This window comes from Clupea harengus, chromosome 4, assembly GCF_900700415.2.
Source record: "Clupea harengus chromosome 4, Ch_v2.0.2, whole genome shotgun sequence".
NCBI lineage: Eukaryota > Metazoa > Chordata > Actinopteri > Clupeiformes > Clupeidae > Clupea > Clupea harengus.
The window spans coordinates 17,944,279-17,966,870 of NC_045155.1; positions in this window are offsets into that span (position 1 = coordinate 17,944,279).

The window sequence follows — 22,592 nt, forward strand, 5'->3', positions numbered from 1 at the left end:
TTGTTTATTTATTAATTAATTAATTAATTAATTAATTAATTAATTAAACAAACCCGATGCGACCAAGATAGGCTGTCAACAGGTTGACTACCAGGCTAAGCTAACGCATCGTTTAGCTACGTTAGCTTGCTGCTATGTATTTTCCACGGTTGAAAAGTTCGGTGAACAAGTCAGTTGTTTGTTTAGCCGTATGACTTCGTAAAAATTCGGTTAACAAAATAGTTGAGTATTAAAACTTATAACTTCACAGAATTAAAATAAAAAAATAAAACGATAGTTTAAAAGTCAGGCAAACGACGTTGTAGCTCAGCGAAAAAATTGAGGTCCTGCTATTAGCCAGTTCCTGCCTGGTAACTCATCTTAACCAATCAACATTCTAGAATTACATCCGTATGCGGATCATTTTTGAGTCAACCCATCGTCTACTTACAGTCCCCATTAAATTAGGAAAAGTAAATAAATATGAAGCAAAAAAAATTGTCAAACATTTATTTAGAGACGTTAAACATTAAATGGGGTCAAATTGACCCCAAACATAAAGTGTGCCGTAGCTTGCAATTGAGTATGCTTTGCCTTTCTGCACTGACGGATAAAAAGAGCGTAGCACCTGATTTAGATTTTCGGCACTATAGTTTAACATGTCTAATGGCATTTTTTTCTCTATCAACCAGTCTTGGAAAACTGACATGGCCCATACCGTGCTCTTTTTAGTGTTAATTCCGTGTCGATCCTCTTCTATTTTGTCAATGTCTCCGTCAACCAAAACTTTGTGCCACATCGCTTCACTGCCCTCTTCTATGCTGCTGTCCTCTCTTTGTCTTTTCTTCACTGGCGATGGCAACAACTCAGCCTTTAACCAAGTATCAAAATCGCCGTATTTCCCAAAAATATTAAAGTAAATTCAGAAACTCATCCATAGTTGCCTGGTATGTAGGCTACATTTTTTCCCAGTAGGCTTCAGATCAGCTGACGTCGCTAAGCAACGGAATACGCTGGGGTTGATAAGTTACCGGACAACTTAGAGTGCTACGAAAGACGTGAATCCAAGGCAAAAAGGCCACCTCCCTTGACAGCGGTCAATTATGCATAGCAACGGTCAAATATGGAAAAATAGTTGACCACAGAATGTTGGGAAGCCCCATTCAAGTGAATGGAGCATTCTACAGCATTAAGAAAAGCCGTGTAATAAGTATCGTTTGACCATACAGCCACTGTGCCTGCCATATACCACACTGACCAGCACCCTGATCCACCACATTCCCCAACGCCCGCCCCAGGCCTGTACACCAGCACCCCTGCGGTTGCCCTCCCTCCAACCACATCTTCCAGCCTGTACTGTAATGCTTTCAGCAGAGACTGTGGATCCAAACGCACGACAAGGAGACAGAGGTATGTGCAATTAAATCTCTTTACTGTTTCGGATTTGGTACACGTATCGGCAGTCCATACACAAGTATACAAATCCAAGTAAAGAAAGACGGCAGCAGAGTTCGTAGTCAGATCGGTCCAGGGTCGATACACAGGAAGGCAGTCAATGATGGGGCACGGTATCCAGACACGGAAAAGGCAGTGACGTAATCCGTTGGGTATGCGGTAGAGGTCGGTACACGGGTAGGCAGTCCAAGATGAGGCAGGGTATCCGAAAGGAGAAAGGCAGAGGCGTAATCGGTAAAACAAGCAGAGGTCGGCAACAGGAGATCTATCAAACACGGGAAATCGCTGGAACGCTAGAAACATGGAGAGACTAAGACGAACTGGCAATGAGAGACAGGGACACACAAACTATATACACCAGGTGAAAACAATCAAGGCGTGCCAGACAATCAACAAGGCGGAGCACACACAAGGGTAGGGCATGACGTGTCTGAAACGAGAGGAGAGATGAGTAAACAAAAACACAGAACATAAATAATGACAACACAGTAGACATCTAAACAATCGAACAGGACGAGACTTGACATGAACACCTACCCACGTGTGCCACCGTCGAAGACTCCTATTCGAGCCATGCACAGTCAAAGCCCTCCCATGGCATCCTATGGTGGTCTCATGCAAACTCATCAGGTGAAAAATGTTCGTCTTCACTGGAAACCCAGACTGCAAGATACTGGTGGAGGACTGGGTTTGTGATATGCAGTACCTCCTGGAGGCGCTAGAGCTCCCCACTCACCTTCGTTTTTCTAGGGCCGTGCGGCACCCTGTGTGGCCCGAAAGCTGGTACTTAACCTACTTCCCCATGAACAGACCCCAGATAAAGCATTTCAGGAACTAAGGGCAGAGTACAGTGACACCCGAGGCTCATTAGACCTGAGAATTGCACCAATGACACCCAGACTCTTGAGCTTCCGTGAGCTGAGCTCCGCAACCTAGTGAGAGAAGGTAATAAGTTCCAGCCCCTCAACAAAGCAAAGAAAACATTCACACAGGTGCATGTTACATCAGAGGATGGCGGGAACGAGAGAAGAGAGAGAAACAAGCCTGCATCTGAATTATCAGAGCTGACAGAGATGGTCAAACGGCTAGCCTTTAACCAGGAGGAACAAATGGTCAAGTTGTCCACCCTGGAGCTGAGGATAGCCTCTCCACCCCTTGTCTCCCCACTAACTGCCCCGTCAGCGCAGAGTAGGGCGAGTCAAAGCTCAAGCTTTACCTGTTACCGTTGTGGAAAGCTGGGACACCTAGCTTGAGTTTGCCGAGCAGTGCTTACAGACCCCCACCCGGCTGTCGGCCACACACCCCATCCCTCGCAGCCTTTAAACGCTTAAAGCCCATGGCAGCTGGGGCAACCACATGGGCGTGCGGCAAGGGCCCCACCCACCTGCTGAGAAGGTCCACACTAAAGAGGAAACACCCCTTGTGGGTCTCAGGAATGAAGGAAATGTGGAAGTAAATGGCTTGGAGTGCAGAGCTCTCGTTGACTCTGGCTCCCAGATAACCAGCATCACACACAGCTACTGGCAGAGTTAACCAGTCCTAAAGCAGCAGAAGCTACAATCTTCAAGAATACCCATTGAAGGTGCCGGAGGCCAAGTCTTGCCCTACCGTGGTGTGTTGCGGGTTGATCTGAAAGTGCTTGGGACAGAGTATAAAGCTCTGCCTGCTTTTGTCGTTCCTGATTCCGACTACCGCTCTTCAGTACCCCTCCAAGCAGTCTATGGCCAGCAGTTTCTGCAGAGTCAAAAAGCAGCATTCAGAGTGGTATACAGCCCTGCTGAAGGTGAGGAGCGCCGTGCAAAGTGAAGGCATGACATTGTAGGTCCTGCTGTATACACTGGCCGAAAAATACGGATCCCTGGAGGGGAAGCTGGTCCTCGGAGGAAGACGTATACTGCCCTAATCGAATGCCAGGCCTCCTTAAAACTCCCCCAGGACCTGCTGGTCGCTAAAGTCCTTGCGGATGTTAAGGGGGGTTTTGCCTCGGTCAGGGTGATGAACCTTTCCCAGCATGATATCACCATCCGACCACACACACATCTGGCCAATGCTGTCCTGGTGCACAATGTGGTGGAGTTTGGTGACAAGAAGCGGGGTGAAGCCGGGAACAAAGAGGCATGTCTGAGCCTGGATCAAGTGGTCGCCAACTGTGGTGTTGACCTGAGTGAAGCAGCAGTGGAGAATGAGAACCAGAGCTGGACAAGAATGCAGACGTGTTCTCACAACATCCAGTGGACTATGGCCACACAACCACTGTGCAGCATGATTCCGCTGGTGGACTCCAGGCCCTTCCGGCTACCATACCGAAAGATACCCCCCTCTCAGTGGCAAGATGTGAGGCAGCTGCTGACGGAGATGGCGGAAACAGGAGTCATCCGGCCCAGTAAGAGTCCCTATGCCTCCCCAGTGGTGGTCGTGACCAAGAAAGATGGGTCATTAAGACTATGTGTTGACTATAGGAAGCTGAACTCCTACAGCACCCAAGACGCGTTTCCCTTGCCAAGAATTGAGGAGGCGCTAGAGTCATTGGGTCAAGCCAAATACTTCTCAACCCACCGCGTTCAGCACACCCATGGGGCTTTTTGAAGCCAATAGGATGCCATTTGGCCTGCAAAATGCACCCTCCACGTTTCAAAGACTCATGACCTGCTGCTTTGGGGACTTGAACTTCACCCACCTCCTTATTTACCTGGACGACGTTATAATATTTTATTTTCATTCAGTGATCATCGTCTTTGACAGGCTTCGGGAGCATGGACTGAAGCTTAAGCCCTCCAAGTGCCAGTTGGTGAGGCAGGAAGTGAACTACAAAGAAGGTGACACTATTGACCAAAACTATTGTTTTTATTCTACAAAACACAGGCATCTCATGTTTAGAACCACAGCAAATGACCAATCCTGCTCTGTATTCAGTCCCATTAGTATTAACCCAGTTTGCAGAGAAAGTGTCTTCTGCAACAGCAGGCAAGCCTTGGGTGATCATTTCATCATCATTTCACCATCGTCAACATTAAACAATTTCAAGGGCCCATATTCAACATGGTTAAAAGGACATGTCTCCCACTTGTATGCTATTGATTAATGTTTTTTGGCAAGTGACACTGTGATGTTCTTAAAGTTTTTAAGGGTGTCTTTGAATACCCTATGTTTAGCCTCACCTCTCATACTCCACACATGTATTAACGGCCCAATTTTTCTGATAGAAGTTGGGTAGTGCAACATAAAGTGATGTTTGGGAATCAGGTTTCTCCCTGGATACAACTGTTTGAACAAGTCATGGTGTTCAATTATTAAATGCTTTAGATGCAACAGTCATGCCAATTGTAACAGACGGAGAGAAAATGATGTTAATTATTTGCAGTAAAAACAATAGCAAGGTCCAGTTCTGATTCCCTTCTGGCACAATATCACCAAAAATTAAAGGAATGTTTCTTACTAAACAAAGAGTCTGAATGGAGTTTAGGCCTATACTATTGCCAGTACTGTCCAAGTTCACCCTTGTTGGACGATTTTATGCGCTATAATAGCCATAATCAAAAGCATAGATCCGTGACAAAAGAGCAGTTTTTGGCAGAAAATTGTCAGATAGATATTCCAACAGCAACTGCGTCAACTGTCCACTGCGATCTAGGTGTCAATCCTGCTCTGGGTTCGGCCAACAGCGAGGATGTATGGTTGTTTACCATCTCTTTCTTGCAGGTGTTCATCGATGCTGCAGCATGACTAAAAACAAATTTGATTTTACATTTTTCTTTTTAAAAACACACACACTTTTCAGTAATGCCGAGTATAAATGACCCCTTTAGTTTGAAATCATGTGCCTTACTGGAAGATCATTGCTCCTGAACAATTGGCCTGTACTAAGTCTTGTCAAAAACATACTTCACATGGAGAGGAAAAACTAGAAAAACATACAGTATTTACCTTGTGAAAGTGCACTATTTTGTCTGCTGCATCACTTGGACTTATTTTGGTCCTCCTCTTCCGTCCAGCTGAAGGTGGCAAAAGATGAAGCAGCAGCAGCACAGAAGCCATGTCACTGTCCCAGTCTGTTTGGGGTGGAATTTATCAGACAATTTATAGGGATGCACGATAATATCTGCACAACATCGGTATCGGCAGATAAAAGCTTCAAAACTGAACTATCGGCATCTGCAAATTATGCGCACGCGAAGCAAATGTTTAGGTTACTATGAGCGCCAACAGCGTAATTCAACATGTCGGCTGTGTGGGAGTACTTCAGAGGATGATGACAAAATGGCTATTTGTGGAGGTTGTAAAGTGTCAGTGATGCGAGGAGGGGCGAGATGACACTCGTTTAACACTACCAACTTAATTTCACATCTCAAGTGTTGACAGCGAACGGTTTTTTAGCGTTGCCTTCCACGTGATAGATGAAAAGTCCCTTTTCCTGCAGAATCTCCTCAAACATGTCGTGCAGACTGGGCCGTTACAGTTGTTTCTCGTCTGTTCGTGGTCATCTTCATCAGCAGTCTCTCAATGCGTCTCATCCCCAGCAGAGGTGTTCACCAACGTGTCAAGTGCTGCTCGAGCTCGTAGTTTAACATCCTCATCAAAGTAGCGGTCCTTATAGCGGGGGTCCAGTAACGTTGCAATTAAGAAAGTGGGATTAAACTCGTACTCACTGAACCGTTTGTTCACAGACTCTAATAATGCAGTCTTTGTTGTTTTAACAGCATGGTCTGTATCAGAAGCCTTGCTTAAAAGGCGTCTCAGAGCTCTCACCGAGGGGATCACGTCAGCAACCGATGCCTCTGATGAGCTGATATCTCGTGTCAGTTGTTCGAATGGGGAGAGAAGAGTGATTACGTTTTCAATTAATCCCCAGTGTTGCGCAGTGAGGTTTGCGGGGAGGTCGTGGTCAGCGGCATATGTAGCTAGTGCATGCTTTTGTTCCAGAAAGCTTTCCATCATGAAAAATGTACTGTTCAACCTAGTGGGGACAAGATTTATTTTTGGGCTTTTTGTGCCTTTAATCGATAGTGCAGTGAAGAGTGGGACAGGAAATGAGAGGAAGGAAGAGCTGGGGAGTGGACAGGAGAAATGACATTGGGCCGGATTCGAACCCGTGTCCTCCATGGGCGTCAAGCCCTAATGTGGTCGGGGCTACTGCTTGCGCCACAGTGCCCCCCTAGTGGGGACATCTTGCTGTAATCTTTTTACCTTCGTCTGTACAGCCTGAAGGCGCGAGTAGGCAGGCGGTGAATGCTTGAAGTGGCCGACAATTTTTCGGCATATCGCCAACGCTTTCTCGACGCTGGGCTGGGTCAGAACGCCATCATGTATTCCTAGTTGCAGAGAGTATGCCATGCAACCAAAGCTAGCATAAACATGTCCTGCAAATAGCTAAACGGCGATCTTTCTCTGACACAGTGAAGAAATCGCACACAGCTGACACTACCGACATTGGGCCTCATTCTCAAACATTTTCTGAAGTTTCTTCTGAAATGTTTCTTACGGGCTTCGGAAAAACAACGTAAGGAAAAGACATCCGATAAATTCATGAACGCTTGAAAATGTGTTCCTACACAGCAGAAGTGTTCTGAGCTGTGCTCCACCAGAAGAGTTTTCTTAAATTGAAAGCGCGTTCTCGTGCTCCTGAATTTGCATACATACATACACGCCCCGCCAGCTCCTTATAAAGGGCACGCAACCGTAGTGACGTGTGCAGTCGGAATCGACCGAATCTACGCGAAAGCAACTCGTAAACGGGTCATGTCAAAGTGGAAAGCGAGCACCGGTGTCTCAGTAAACTCAGATTTAACTTCAACGGTGCAGAGGTGGACCGTTGCAGGATGTAGATGTGTCCATTCTATATCAACGTGATTTGAGTTTAGTGCTCATTTATTTATTCACTTACATTTGCAGTGTTCGTGTACATTCACATTTACATTTAGTCATTTAGCAGACGCCTTTGTCCAAAGCGACGTACAAGGGAGAGAACAGTCAAGCTACGAGCAATAGAGACCTAGTGTAACAATAAATACTACTTTACATAGGAAATAGAAAAACGAAATAGAAAATAAAAACGAAGTGCAGGAATGTAACTGCTGTAAGTGCAAGTTAAGCACTAGTCGAAGTGCCAGTTAGGAAGGGAGGTGCTCTCTGAAGAGTTGGGTCTTCAAAAGCTTCTTAAAGGTAGAGAGGGACGCCCCTGCTCTGGTAGTGCTAGGCAGTTCGTTCCACTAACGTGGAACTACAAGTGAAAATTCTGGATTGCCGTACTTGCAGACAGCAGTGCCAAACGACGCTCACTAGACGAGCGCAGCATTCTGGTGTAGTCCTTTTATTTATTTTATGACATCACGGTGCCTCGTAGAATCATGACTATACATGTGAAACGTAATTGTTAATGATACAAATATTCTCGTAATTATTATTATTATAATTACTTTAATCCGAGGATGTCTGTAGAGTTGATGTGAACGCAATCACCAACGATTTCTCACAAATTCATTAACACTTCTAACACGGAGAGTTTTCTTAAATGCGATTCCACAAAAGGTTTTTTTAAGAATCGCATTTGAAAAAACTCTGGCCGAGTTACGACTGCTATTTCGAGTTCGGAAAGTCTTCTGAAGTTCAGAACAAATCCCAGATGAGAAAACTTTCATGAATGCCAAATGTTTTCCTAAATCCAATTCAGAAGAAATTCCTTCTTAAATTCTTCTTAACTGCGTTCGAGAATGAGGCCCATTGTTTCTGCTGTTCTGAGGCGAGATATTGTTACGGGTGAAGGTATCTAAAAAAAAAAACCTGTTGATTTCGAATGGTCTTTTAAGATAGCGTGTAACGTTGGTATGACAACGCTGAAAGAAAGTTAGGCTATCTAACGTAGGCTAACGTGCTAATGTTAGAAAGTCGGCTGACTGACGCCTCGCAAGTCACATCAACCATTATTGCTGGTTACAATAACGGTGTTATCGGAAAGTACAGACCCTTATCATATGAGTAGTTGTCATTTGCTAATGGGTGGGCTGTTAGGAGCTCAAACCTCACTCAAAGACTGAAATGTGCAAGGGGTTAGTTCTATGCTTCTTAGTTTTAAACTGCATACATTTGAAAAGTTAAGGGTTCAAGGTTTCTGTGGGTGGTCTCTTGTGGAGTTTTAGAGGCATATCGACAAAATAATTTGGTTAAGAAGCACTGAAATATTACAAACTCATAGATTGTTTGCCAATTATAGGGGAATTCTGGTGTTTAGAACCCCCTATAAACATTTAATGTGTGAATTTTAAAGTAGCCGTGGTCTGGAGCGTATCCTGTTTCTATTCTCTGCCCCAGAGACGTTTCCTGGAGGTGCTGGTGCTGGTGCTGGCTGGTCCTCTGCTGCCCTCCCGACATCTGCATCTGGCTCCAGCAGGTCACCGTTGGTGAGGTAGATGTTATGGAGCACAGTGCAGCACACAATCACCTCTGGCACAAATCTCACATTCACCTCCAGGGCCTTCAAGAAGATGGACCGCCATTGCGTCTCGAGTATCCCCAAGGACCTCTCCACAACACACCTCGTCTTTGACAGGCAGCAGTTGTAGCATGCTTGGAGGTGGTTACGGACAGGTTGCCTGAAGGGGGTCATGAGGCAGATGGGTTGGGACAGGCAGGGGTAGCCACCATCCCCAAGTATACAGTATCCTGGTGGAGGGTAGGACTGCTCATAAAAGATGGGGCTGTTTCTCAGGACCCTGGCATCATGCACTGAGCCTGGGTAGCCCACACACACATCTAGGAACTTGCATTTGTCATCACAGATGGCCTGCAGCTGGATCGAGTGAAACAGCTTTCTGTTGAAGTAGCAGGCAGCATCCTCCGCTGGGGGCTTCACTCTGACGTGGCAGCCATCAATAGCCCACACCACTCTGCTGAAGGCTGCTGACCCAGCTAGACGGGTGAAGCAGGCACCTAGGCGTGGGAGTTCCTCTCCTGTAGGATGTCGGACAACCGTGTAAAGGAGCGCAGCGATCTGCGCACTCATCCTGTGCACCACCCGGTGAACGGAGGCCCGGGGCACTGGCAAGCCAGAAAAGAAAAACTAAGCAGGAGATCTCGGGGCCCCAACCATGGTCACAGTCAGTGCCCAGCACAGCCATGAAGGCATTGAATGACTCTCTGGTGAGCCTGAAGTCCACCCTCATGTCACTGTGGCCATCAAAATACAACGCCAGCAGTGGCATTGAAACGTTGATCCGGCAGCGCCGCCTGGGGCTGGGTGGCTGCTGTAGGGTGTGTGGGGAGGGGAAGGGAAGATTACATTAATATATTAAAGTGGCATTATGCAGTAATTGTACTTCAGGATTAGGGTTAGGATAAGCAGTTTTACCTTAAAATTAACAGCTTTAAAAAATTTGGGCGCTACAATGACTTTTAATATGGAGAATCACCTCCGTGCCATTGCCATACCAGGGTCCGTAGGCAAATGACTAGGTTATGTAGGTTTGCCTGAAGCCGCCCGGTTTTTACTATCTGCCGAACTAGTAAGTAGCTTTGCCGTCTTGCTTTGTCTTGTGTTGCACTTGCTTGATGTTTGACTGTGTTAGGACAGCTCTTGACTAACTAGTTTTTTCTTGACTAAAGAGATTTTGTTAGTTTTAGCCGCTAGCATATTGTTAGCGATTAGCAATTGTTCCGTTATGCTACTTTAATATGCAAGTCATTTTATCAATAAAATGTTGTGTCATTGAGGTTTTGTAGTCGTTTATTGCCTTTTCTGATTATATTAGAATTGATGCATGTTTGTAACAATTATTATGTCTGTGTGTTCAATTACTAATTGATTCCTGTATCAGGGTAAACTTAACTTCAACAGAGATGTGTATAAAAGTACAGTCAGTCAAGGTAGGCCTATTACTGTGTGAATTCAAGCAGATGATGCCTATGATTTCAGTGGATAATTCTTAAAACTAATTGAAATCTAGGGACATACATGTACAGATTTGTGATGTTTTATTTCCATATGGTGTGTATGTGGATTGCAAAGAAGTAGGCTACTTCTGACAAAGATAATTGAGAATTTCATTGCAACTACTACATGAGGCTAGGCTGTGAAGGTAAGGCAAAATCACAATGAAATTTACATACCATCTCGAGTTCAGCCAGAAGGCGGAGGCTCCTGCCGCGATTATGGAGGTGTCTTAAGTTTCCACATGGGATGGAGAAAGGGACAAGAGGAGGGCAAGAAGTGCGTTCATTTTGTAAGGTTTTGCGGGTTTCGCAAGCAGATTTGCGTCCGTCACTTCCGCCTTAGATTCGCGGGTGCCGCGAGCAGATTTGCGTCCGTCACTTCCGCCAAGTGGTTAACGTAAGTGTTCCATTTGAGACAGCACTAATCAGCGACGGAGTGCACTACAGATGTAAGTGCACTGTATTGCAGTGTACTTCGTAAAGTGTTCGGTAATGGACAGAGCCACAGTGTCTGTTTCTCTGTAACTTTTGAAAAATCGAAGCGAGAAAACGCTGAAAGATGTACATTTACATACAAAACACAGCCGTCAGCGGAGTTTGGTCTGTCATCTTTGTTTACAATTTGCAGTGGCCGGAGGGAGCTGGCGCATAGATGTATGGTTAATAGGCAGCATCAAGGCTGCATCGATGACCTCACCTTAAAAAATTTTTAAGACGTTTTTAAAATATTTGAAGGTGTCTTTTAAACACGGAAGAGACAGAATAACGGATTTCGAACAGTCCTTCCTTCTCTTAAAGAAGAGAAGGAAGGTAGTAAGACAGCATTTTAAGAGTTTTCGAACACACCCTATGTAGCACATGTAGTACCTGTTGCGCACGCATGTGCACTTCCTTGTTGCATTGGCGTGTGCGAACATCGGTCAGTGCCATTGGTGAAAGTCAAGTTTATTACCGATGCGCCGATGACATTAAACAAGGCGAATATCGGCCGATACCGATGTACGGCCGATACATCGGTGCACCACTATTGTTAACTCTTACCCATGTCTCTCGTCATATCACTTGCCAATATGTTAACAAGCTGTCTCCGGGTGCGGTGGCTTAATGCATTTTCTACCCTGTATTCTTCAAGAATATCTTTTCCACCAGGCTTCCTATTCAAGGCATTTTCAACCATCTGCTCATACAAAAAAGAAAATAATAATAATTTACATTTTTTTTTAATAATAATTGGTGTTCCATACCATATTTCACTTCACTTTCATGTCCTAAAACTGCACCTGGTGGAAAAAGTAGGGGAAGGGGGTGGAATGAAACTATATTACCATATCTAACCTGTTTAAATGGCATTCTAACATGGTTTAAATGGCAATGAAGTTTGTTGCATCCAACAATGCACTTTTAACCTGCTTCCTACATTATATAAGAAAACATCCTTAGTAAATTGATAAGTGCATTTCTTACATTTGAAACCGACGTTTCTAACACATGCACAGCTCTGTCTATATCATATTGCTATCGATAGCTTGTTGGTAGTCGTTTTTTCATATGGCATGCTAGGCTAGATGTTGCATAATATAAAATATCGGCGGCATCGACGACCCTCCCTCCACTGATATATTTTATTTAGTGTAAAACGCTGAATAGTAGCCTATTTCACTGAAGCCAAAGCAAAGGGGGAAGTGTTTCCTTTGTTCAGGCTAATTACTGCTTTCCTTACCGTTTGCAAGCAATACATCCCTGTAGCTACTGCATTAACGTTACATGCGAGCAGAGTTAGCCGTAACTACTTCGACGACAAAACTTGACTTGAACGGTCTTCATATAAGATTCTTACCTTTTTAACAGAATATTCCTGACAAGAACGTTCTCTCCCCTTTACATCTATGTAAATGGGCAACATGCATTTCTCTGTCGAGCTCACCTTACCACAAGCTGCCAGCTACTAACTTTATGACAAATTCTAATTCTAACGTCTGCATTTTTCAAGAGTACACCCCCTCCCTCTTTTCATTCAAAAGGAATAACATGGCTAGCATGTATTTTATAACATTAAAAGCACTGTTAAGCACTTGTTATATGTACACATTTATTTTCGCTGTAAAAACTTGTGGAAGATGGTCAGCTTTCCTGGCGTTTAGGCTACCACACAGTTTATTAGTAACCTATGCTTCCACAAAATGTTGCGTGCTTTAGATAAATAACGTTATTAAAAATGATTTCAAATATTTAGGCCTAATTATGATTTAAATAATAACAAACTTAAATTGTTATGTATGGTTCTTACCTTAACAACCTCCACGATCGATCTCGACACCAAACTTCTAGCAGCCTCCCAAGAGCGCGTTAAAACCGGATGTAGAAATCAACTCCAAATAAGTGTTACGACTCCTTGAAATAACCCAGGCCACAGAGCTTTTTCAGCAAAGTAAGTGTAACAATAACTCTAAAATCAACACTTGTTAACTCTGAATAGTTAACATTTTAACTTAAATTAACACTACCGATTTTGCTGTGTGGTTTCTCCCGTTATTGCGGTGCATTGTGTTTTATTTTCTGTCAAGTTATGATTAAAGTGTGTCCAGATATATATTCTTCTTTTTCTTCCAGTACCTAGTGCTTGAATTTGAGCCATCATAACGTTTGGTAGAGAGTAGGGTTGGGTACCGAGAACCAGTACCAATATGGAACCGGTTCCAATACAACCGGTACCTACCCGGACCGAAATGCAACGCAGATTTCGGTGCTTCATTTCGGTGCCTGAGCCAATTGAAAACGGTTGCTAGGCAGATTCCGCGGGGCACATGTAAAACTGCCCCAGCTCCCAATGTAAACTTTGTCCTGTGTCGCTCACGCTCATTGGTGTTTTCATAGCAACAGTCTTATGACAGTGAAGAGCATGCAGCATTTCACAGAGCAAGCACAAACAGAACTAGCCATCAACCTTTTAACAGAGAAAATACCGAAAGGTAAACGGTCAAAAGTGTGGCTGTATTTCGCACCAAAATATTCAAACATCGCGACGTGCAGCAAATGCAACTAAACAATTGCGTGAAAAGAGTGGAGAGAAGGCAAAGAATTCAACGGCAGATCAGCAACCGAAGACTGAAAAATAAACGGAGATGACAGCTATACTTAACCTACGGTAGTCTCTTAAAGAGGCAGTACACATTTTCTCGTACTCAGTGTGTTCAAGTAACAAGATTAACTATAAACAAGATAGAAAAGATAGGTATAAACAAATCATAAAATGGTGAAATTTCATGAAATAAATGCAAACAAAATAATACATTTTTGACTCCAAAGGCAAATATGCTCATATTTTTGCAAAAGAAGTTTGAAGCTGTTTTTTGTATTTATTTATATTTATTTAAGTATACTATAAACTGTTGTTTACAGTTAATATAATGTTCATAGTTTGAAGTTAAAAAGTTTGAAGCCAAGTGTTTTGTATGTATTTATATTTATAATATACTTTAAACAGTTAATATATTGTTCAATTTGAAGAAAAAAAATGTAATTGAACAAAAGAATTGCTGAAGTATTGAAGCTGTAGTGTGTGTACAGAGTGTGTGTGTGTGTTTTGTATTTATTTGTATTTATTTAAGTATAGTCTAAACTTTTGTTAACAGTTCATATATTATTTAAGTTTTAAGTTAAAAGGTGTTTTGTATTTATTTATATATATAATCTACTTTAAACAGTTCATATATTTGGCAATAAAGCCTTTCTTAAATGTCGTCAATCGTATTTTATTTTTTATTTTTTATAAAAGTATCGGTTCCGGCACCGTTTAGGCACCGGTATCGTTTTAAAAGTATCGGTTATGTACCGGTATCGGATAAAAACCAAACGATACCCATCCCTAGTAGAGAGTCACTTCCATATCAGGGAGTGGAGGATGGATACAGGACCGGGCAACATTCAACCAATTATATTAATGATGCACTGCACTACACAAATTTTGAAAAAATAATGAATTACATTTTGAATTGTCCGTTAGTCCACCACTAACATTCTCGCCTCGTCTCGTCAACGAAAGTAAAAATAGATTTAGTCACAGTTTTTATTTTCAAAGATCCGTTTTCGGTCGTTAACGCATATTACAAAATGAATACAACAAATTATAACAAAATGAACACTGCATGGCACATTCGAGCCCTAGTTGATCATAACTCATTGATCATTCTAGACAAAAGGTAGGAAGTGCTGAGGTTAACTGGTGTGAGTGCAGGCTGATGGAGGTGACCTGTTGGCCTGGGCGTCTCAATGAGGGAGGAGGGGGCCTTTTCATGCAAACTATAGGTTAACAACATTTTGGAACATTATAATGGGTGATACATGCATTGTAAGCCAACGAACAGACACTGAGAAACTGGCAATGTAGCCTATTAGAAAGTATAATGCTAGTGTAGAAACAACAAGTATGAAATTCTGTGTCTGTGTCTGTCTGATTAAGCGTGACAATTAGCTAGTAGATGGTAGAATCTTAAAGTCTTCAATACCTTAAGTAATACCGTTATCTAATATTGCAGTGACAAGCATCAAACAGTATGAGGAACGTTGTGTCAATTTCTGATAATGATAATAGTATTATCTTTACTACTGAAAATCATGTGTGGCCATTATGTCATCTGTCATGACATTCATAACAAGTTATTATGTCAGACTCATGATGGAAGTTCAAGGAGTGTTTAGTGTCCTTACCTTACCCCAACCCTAAATCTAAGCCTATAGTTTCAAAGTGTTTCTAGGTGATTCAAATTAAACCTAAAGAGAAAGCCAGATATAAATGCTCTGCCATAAAATGACACATAGCTGGACAAGCAACTCTTGCCTGCACCCATTCAGCAGCTTTTTGTGGAGACAGAAGTGGCTCTGGTGTTGCATTGATGGGTCGGATGGACACCAGGTCAGGGCCAGGTCTAGGTCTGATCCAGAGTGGGCTCCCATCTGGTTTGTTTCTGTCTCAGCCTCCAGTTTGACCCTTACCACACTTCCCTCTCCCTCTTAGTGCCCCCTACACCAGTCTTTGCCTGTTCCCCTTGCCCCTGGACAGGGCCGTGGGAGAACCTCTCCGAGCGTGAAACAGGATTGTGAGGAAGGGACTTTTAATCTGTCCTGTTAAAAGTCCGCTCTGGTCCTGGAGAACCTGCAAGGTGCCCCCTACACTTCTCCATTGGCACATGTTTAATCTGTTTGTAGGAATCCTGCCGTGTCATGTGGACATAGCTTCTCTTTGGGGTTGTATATCAGGTGACTTCTTTGCACTCTCTTAAGATGTGGTATTGTTGTTGTTTGTTTGTTCATTTTCAGTTATTTACTCTTTCATAGTTATTTTAGTTCAACAGGAGGTCTACTTTAATTAAACGTAGTTGCTCAATAGCAACATTTTGGAACATTATAATGGGTGATACATGCATTGTAAGCCAACGAACAGACACTGAGAAACTGGCAATGTAGCCTATTAGAAAGTATAATGCTAGTGTAGAAACAACAAGTATGAAATTCTGTGTCTGTGTCTGTCTGATTAAGCGTGACAATTAGCTAGTAGATGGTAGATGATGTTACAACTCAGTGGAATTAAGTCATACCTGTCTTTGGTCAGCTAACCAAGACATATCTGCATATTCTAAGTATGATGTAACATATTATTGAAAGAGCCTGAGCTTGCTTTGAGATGAAATATTACCAAATATGAGCAGGTTTGCTGCAGTCAACAAGGCAGCAACAATTTTATGTTTAAGCAAGTCTACTGTGAGGAAAATAAGTATAGTTCAGAGCTATACTACACTCTGGTGGCTACTGTAGGAAATTACACAGTTAGTTGTTACGGCCATTGGTTGCACTACTCTTCACCACCACTGGCCTTCCAGTGGCAGTGCAACAGCCTTTGGGTGATACGAGGGCATAATTGGCTTGATTGTCCACACCTGAGAGGTGTTCAGGTGTAGCAACTTTTGTGTTTGATCCTCATGAGTTTAGTGTCTTGTGGCCTTCATGTTTGTTGAGCAAATCTGCATCTGGGGGGCAGGTTTTAGACCAGGGTTAAGTTCATTGACTTTATCAGGCTCTAGACTATATGAAGCCTTCAGTGGTAACAGAACAATCAATTTAAAAGTGAACCAGAATGAAAATAACAGTAACGTGAGCAATGGGTTTTGTCCATTAGAGTTTTGCATTTCTTGACCAGTAGAGGGAAAATTATTTGCTGTAAAAAAGTCAACATCCAACTAACAAACTAAAATGAAATAGTGTGAGCACTACAACACAAAACACAAACAGACAAAAATGTTAACAAAATTATCAAAAATGTTCAGCTAAAGGGATAAAGAAAAAGCACAATGAATAAAAGGTTTTGGTGATCGGAAGAACAAGTCATATTAGCATTTCTTGAAAATTTGAAGGGAACTAGAAGATTAGATGGAGTCTTTAAAGTCATTCTACTTCTGAGGAACTACAAAACAGTGCAGACTTCATGTCAAACATTTAAGGCAACACCAGACTTTATTCATAGGTCTTAGTTTGCAGAAGTGAGTGTGTCCGTACTGGGATATGATCAATGGCAAACAAGGCACTAAGGTCTGAAACTGGGAAGTGTTCTTTACTAGCCTGGTGTTTCAGGACCACTGAGCTGAGATATAGTCTGGCACTGCCAGCCTAATTGTCCATCAGTGGCCATCACAAAATCATTGGTAACCCTGATAGACAGAGTCTCGGTACAGTATCAGTATTCTTCATGGGTTTGATCTCCTGTTTCGTTGTGTAGTCAAAGGCTTTAGTAAGACAAATACATTCCCCTCAGTTTTAGTTTCAAAGCCACCCCCAGCCTGGGCTTTGAAACATGTCCTGACTGGCTGAATGTCACTTGACATATCCCCAAAATCTGACATTAAACAGTCTGGGCTGTTCTCAGAGATTGTCCATAACAAGTACAATCTTGGAGTCAAGAAACACTTCCCCCAGATAAAGAACTGGTGACAGATGTGTGCTTCACATTAATATTTGGGGTTACAGTAGCTCAAACAACACCATGCATCAGCTGGAATAGTGTTGAAAATCCAGTCAACTGATCATGCAGTTTTAGCTGTATGGTTTTCAAAGTCAACCTGCTGGCAGAGTTCAAGATATGGAAACCCCGTGGTGACCTAGACTCACCTCTGTGCTACAGACTCAGAGGCCAAGTCGGGACATTGCTTCTCTGATAATTTCCATTTGCTCTTTTCATTTACTTGAAAGTGTGAAGCTCCTCACTGTGTGTGGTGAACAACAGCTCCATTGCACACCACTGGATAGGAGGCTTTCTGTAAACAACCCCCAAAGAATCCCTGACTTGAAATGCTGAAATCTGGCAGCTCCTTCTGTACACAGACCCCTGGCAGTATCTACCCAAGACTTCTGAGGAAGATAGATCAGCCTAAAGTAGGACATAGATATTTCTAGGTACACATGACTGAAGTCTATTGTAGCCTACACGCAGAAGTCCTCGGAGAGGAGCTTGAGGGTTTAATTTCCTCTGATGTGTCGGTTCAACAACATCCTCCGCTCACAAGCACCATCTTGCTTGCCTGACTAGCTTAGCCAACGCAACTGTTGGACCAGATTCAGACCGCATTGCCATTTTCCAGCCAGTCTATCTCATTACAATAAGCCTTATTGAAATTTGATTGATAAAACACAGCAAATAAATTACAAGTGAAAGGTATTAATGGCTCTCCTTTTATACAGGTTTTAAAGTTTATTGTACTGCGGTATGTTTAGTTGACAAAATCTACTTAATCAATAATCTATAATGGCATTTCTGACTGAGACTTCAATTTAGATCTGCCATCACCACTGACACTGACTGTTTTAAGGATATGACCAGATAGTATGGATTTTGAAATCACCAATTCTGAGAATCCTTAAGACCACTAGCCTGGAGTTGGTTCTTTGGACTGTCAAGATGAATTCCTGGGCTTTCTAGTCATGTCACAGTTGTGGGGGTGTGGCTAACAGAGCACGCAGACTTTCTTTTCAAAATGGCGAGCATTGCATCTTCCACATTTTATGGCAACAATGGTCGTAAGTGGTAAAAAAAAATGTGCAGATATTATTTTTCTGTAGCTAATAATAAAATAGTTTCTTCAATATGAGGGTCTTAACTTTAACCCTTTTAATCCTTTCAAAACACAACTTTTATTTAATGGATGGCAGGACATACTCCAGGAAGCAGAGGACGGAGTGAGGCAGAAAGGATTTGACTCAGAATTGGGGAAGAGAAGTCAGACTTGGAGCTGTCAGGAGATTAGATGCAGGAGGGCCAGACAGTAGAGCTATCAGGAGAAAGCTCAGAGGAAGACATATCAGCTGCCGAGAAGGCTGAGCAGTGACAAAGTGATGACTGATGACACCCACTGTCCATTGTGGATGAAAAGCAATGAAATGAGAGCCTTTTTTGTGCTGAATTTATGCACACACACACACACACGTACAGTAAACAATCAATTTTGTTTGCAAAATATTGACCCTGTTGATTGAGTTCAAATACATTTGCTAAACTTTGGCTCTCCTTTCTTTACCAGTAAAGTTTCAACTCTGTTGTGGAGGAGAACACTTCGCAGGACAGCGCTGGTGATAAACTGGATGCCCTCTGATTACTTCAACAGTACATAGACAACCAGGCAAATCTGCGGGAGGTGCTCATCTCTGGAGCCAGCCTTAAAACCACTCCAGGGGATCTGAAAACCTTCTTTGGCATATCTATGTACGTGGCATGTCTCAGATACCCTAGGATCCAGTTGTACTGGGCGGCATTGGGTCCCAGTCATAGCCAATTTAATGAGTCGAGACAGGTTCTTCAAGATTAAGCAGTCCATCAAAGTCACAAACGATCTTGATGTCTCTGATGAGGAGATAAAGAATGATGCCCTCTGGAAGATGGGACCTCTCTTAAACAGAGTCCAACAAGGGTGCCTCAGTCTGCCGAGACCATGGAAAGCCTGTGTAGATGAGCAGATGGGAATGCAGTCGCTCGCATGGCACAGTCTCTTTTAAGAGGAACACACCTGTCAACACATACTGGATATCCTGAAAGCAGGGGGAGCCGGGACTTTATGAAAACTAGAATTCCATGCACTGTGCAAGTCAAAAATGTCGGATTACACCAAGCTACAACAACAAGGAAGAGGTACGTCCGAAATGATTGTCAGAAAACCATCAGAGCTTGCCGTGACAAAGTGGCAGGACAATAAGACAGTTCTGATAGCCTCCAGTGTCCATGGGGAAGAACCCCAGGACAGCTGCATGTGATGGTTAGTGAAAGAGAAGTGCCATGTTACTGTGCCTACACCCGCAGTCGTGGCTGAGAACAACAAAAACATGGATAGAATTGATTTGTGCAACTGCTTGATAGGCTTTTACCTGATGTCAAGCCGCACAAGATGGACCATCCATACGGTCCAGCATTTCTTTGACCTGATCACCACAAACAGCTGGATTGAGTACAGGTCAGACCACCAGCTCCAGAGATGGAGAGGCTACAGTATTTTGACTTCAAGCTGCTGCTGGCTGAGGAAATGATTGCATATGTTGACAAAGTGGCCAGAGATGATGATGAAATGAGCACTGATGATGAAGAGTACATCCCAATAAAGAAGAGGAGGCCTATTGAACCACAGGTCAATGATGATGTAATAAAATACGGGCACTGTATTTGCCAAAGATGGTGGAGGCAGTACATGCATCACATTGCAGGAGAGAATGATGCAATCATGCAAAGCAAAAACATTTGTCAAGTGTATTACATGTGATATGTTTTTGTGTTTCAAATACAAAAAACAGTTTCCTGTCGTACCATACATGGTCTGTTATTAGTGCTGTGTGCGGCATGATCTTACAACCCAGATTTGGATGATAATCAAGTGCGAGTGCAGAATGCAGTTAAATCAAAAAGCCCCACTATGATAAGTATTTACTTTAATGATGTGTTAGTGTTCAGATGTGTTTCCTTCATCTAGCTGTTTTTAATGTCCATGAAATGAAAAGAAATCCAGAAGAAAATGAATACAATATTACATCATTATATAACTGTGGATAAAAACAGATGATGAAAAAATTCAATAACATATTTAAAAAAAAATATATTTGTTGTAACATCTTTGAACCACAATAATACAATTATCTAAAAAAAAAATCGAAATCAACAAAACCTTTTTATGGGGGGAGGTCTCAGGAGATGACATCGCTGGATGGCAGTAAGAGCATTCTACAGATCAACGTCTCCCCATAGCACGACGACATGTGAATAAAACTACGCCACCTCGTGGCAGTAGTTCACATTGGCAGTCTTACCTCCAGGGCAAGGTCTCCACACAGGGTGTCCAAAAAACGAAATATATATATATATCCAAGGCAGCACGACATCGTATCACAGACATCCAGTCTTCACAGGCATATTTGATCATTTGATAATATTTGACATGTTTTCACTGCTTACCAAGCTAGATGACTGTAGCCACGTCAAGGAGGCAACAAAACATACATCAAATTGTTTGTCATCAAATCCAAGAGAGCGACAAAAAATGTCAGTACCTAGTACCTGCACCCTTTCAAAATTGTACATGCGGGTGACATGGTCTGCGCCGCCCTAGCAGGCATACATTTTCTCACTTTTAGGTCAGTTTCTGTTGAGCAGCTCTTTTCACCTGGACTCTAAATTGGCCTTTACACTGAGAAGACAAATCTTTCACAATCTTTCTCTTGCCATGTGTCTTAAACAAGTATGGGCAAAGTGCTCATCACACTGTTCTATTTCCCAAAGATACATACACGTGATATCATGTGTATAGTTTTGGTGAAAGTAGAAACTGCTGGACACTGTACTATTTTGATATATAAAAAAACATAATCATTTGTATAAGGCCCATCCAATACAAATTACAAAATACGTTGGATAATTTCAAAAATATATTTATACATGTACTTAAAGGGGCCATATTATGAAAATTCCACTTTTTTAGTGCTTCTCCACGTTAATTTGGGTATCTGGCATGTCTACCAACCCAAAACCGCTGGAAAAAAAACCATTAGCGATCTTTGTTATGGTTCCTCTTGGTCAGAAACGTCATGATTTAGTCTACGAATGAGATTCCCGTGTCTTGGCCTGTCACAAGACATTGGGAGGTTCCCTACATGGCCTTGGCCCCCCCCCACCTCATCCCCAGCCCCGCCCCCCCCCCCCCTCTACTCTATATACTATACTCTGAATAGCTAGCTAGCAGCATGCAGCAAACGAAGCAGCAAACAAAGTCCTCAGATGCGCTGTGGTAGGCGCACAGATCCTCACAGATCTATACATCATGTTCCAGCCTCAGAAGAGACAAGAGCGAAATGGATTGATTTCATTTTTGAAAGGCAATGTCCCTGGAAAGAATTGGCAAAATTCTGTTTGTGTGCGCAAACCATTTTGAATTGGACTGTTTTGCCAACCTGGGTGAATATAACGCTGGACTCGCAACAAGATTGACCTGCAGCGGGTTCAGTACCATCTATCCGTCGCATTTCAGACCGAGGAAATGTAAGTATTTTTTTAAATAATTCTGGTACGTGCATTGACCATTTAGTGTGGGTGGTTAGGGACGTTAGGAAATGTTGGATGGGGGATGTAGTCATTGGTTGCGTTAGGGGGAACTAGTATGTGTAATTTTCCCGCGACTAATAACCTTTATTAAAAAATAACTATTAACTTTTTTAACATTAGCGTGTAAGACCTTGCCTCGGAGCCAGCTGGTGTATATAGGCTGTAGCAGTTTAAAAGTTCCGCTAGAATGTGGCCAATGTGTTGAATTTTTCTGTTGGCAATGTCGACTGGCATTAGGCTAGTCCATGGTCTGCCTTGTACAGCAGTTCGTTTGGATGTATAGGGTGTGATAATTTACGTTTGCATGGGTATAGTAGTGGCCTACCGCAAACAGCAAAACATTCTGTGAACTATTTGTTAGGACTTCGAGATGTTAAACTAAAATACCTGGCAGTGAAAATTATAGGCTTTGTGTAAAACTTAGCGACATTAGCATCTTGTAGTGTGTAGGAGCCAGCTGATGTATATCAATCGCTAAAGATATGGCCAACGAATTTTTGTGTGAACAGTTAGGCTAGCCTATTTTAATCTAGGCTTACTTATACAGTAGATAGTTCGTTTGGATGTCTATGGAGAGGAATTTGTGTCGAAGTATATAATGTCTTTATGAAAAATA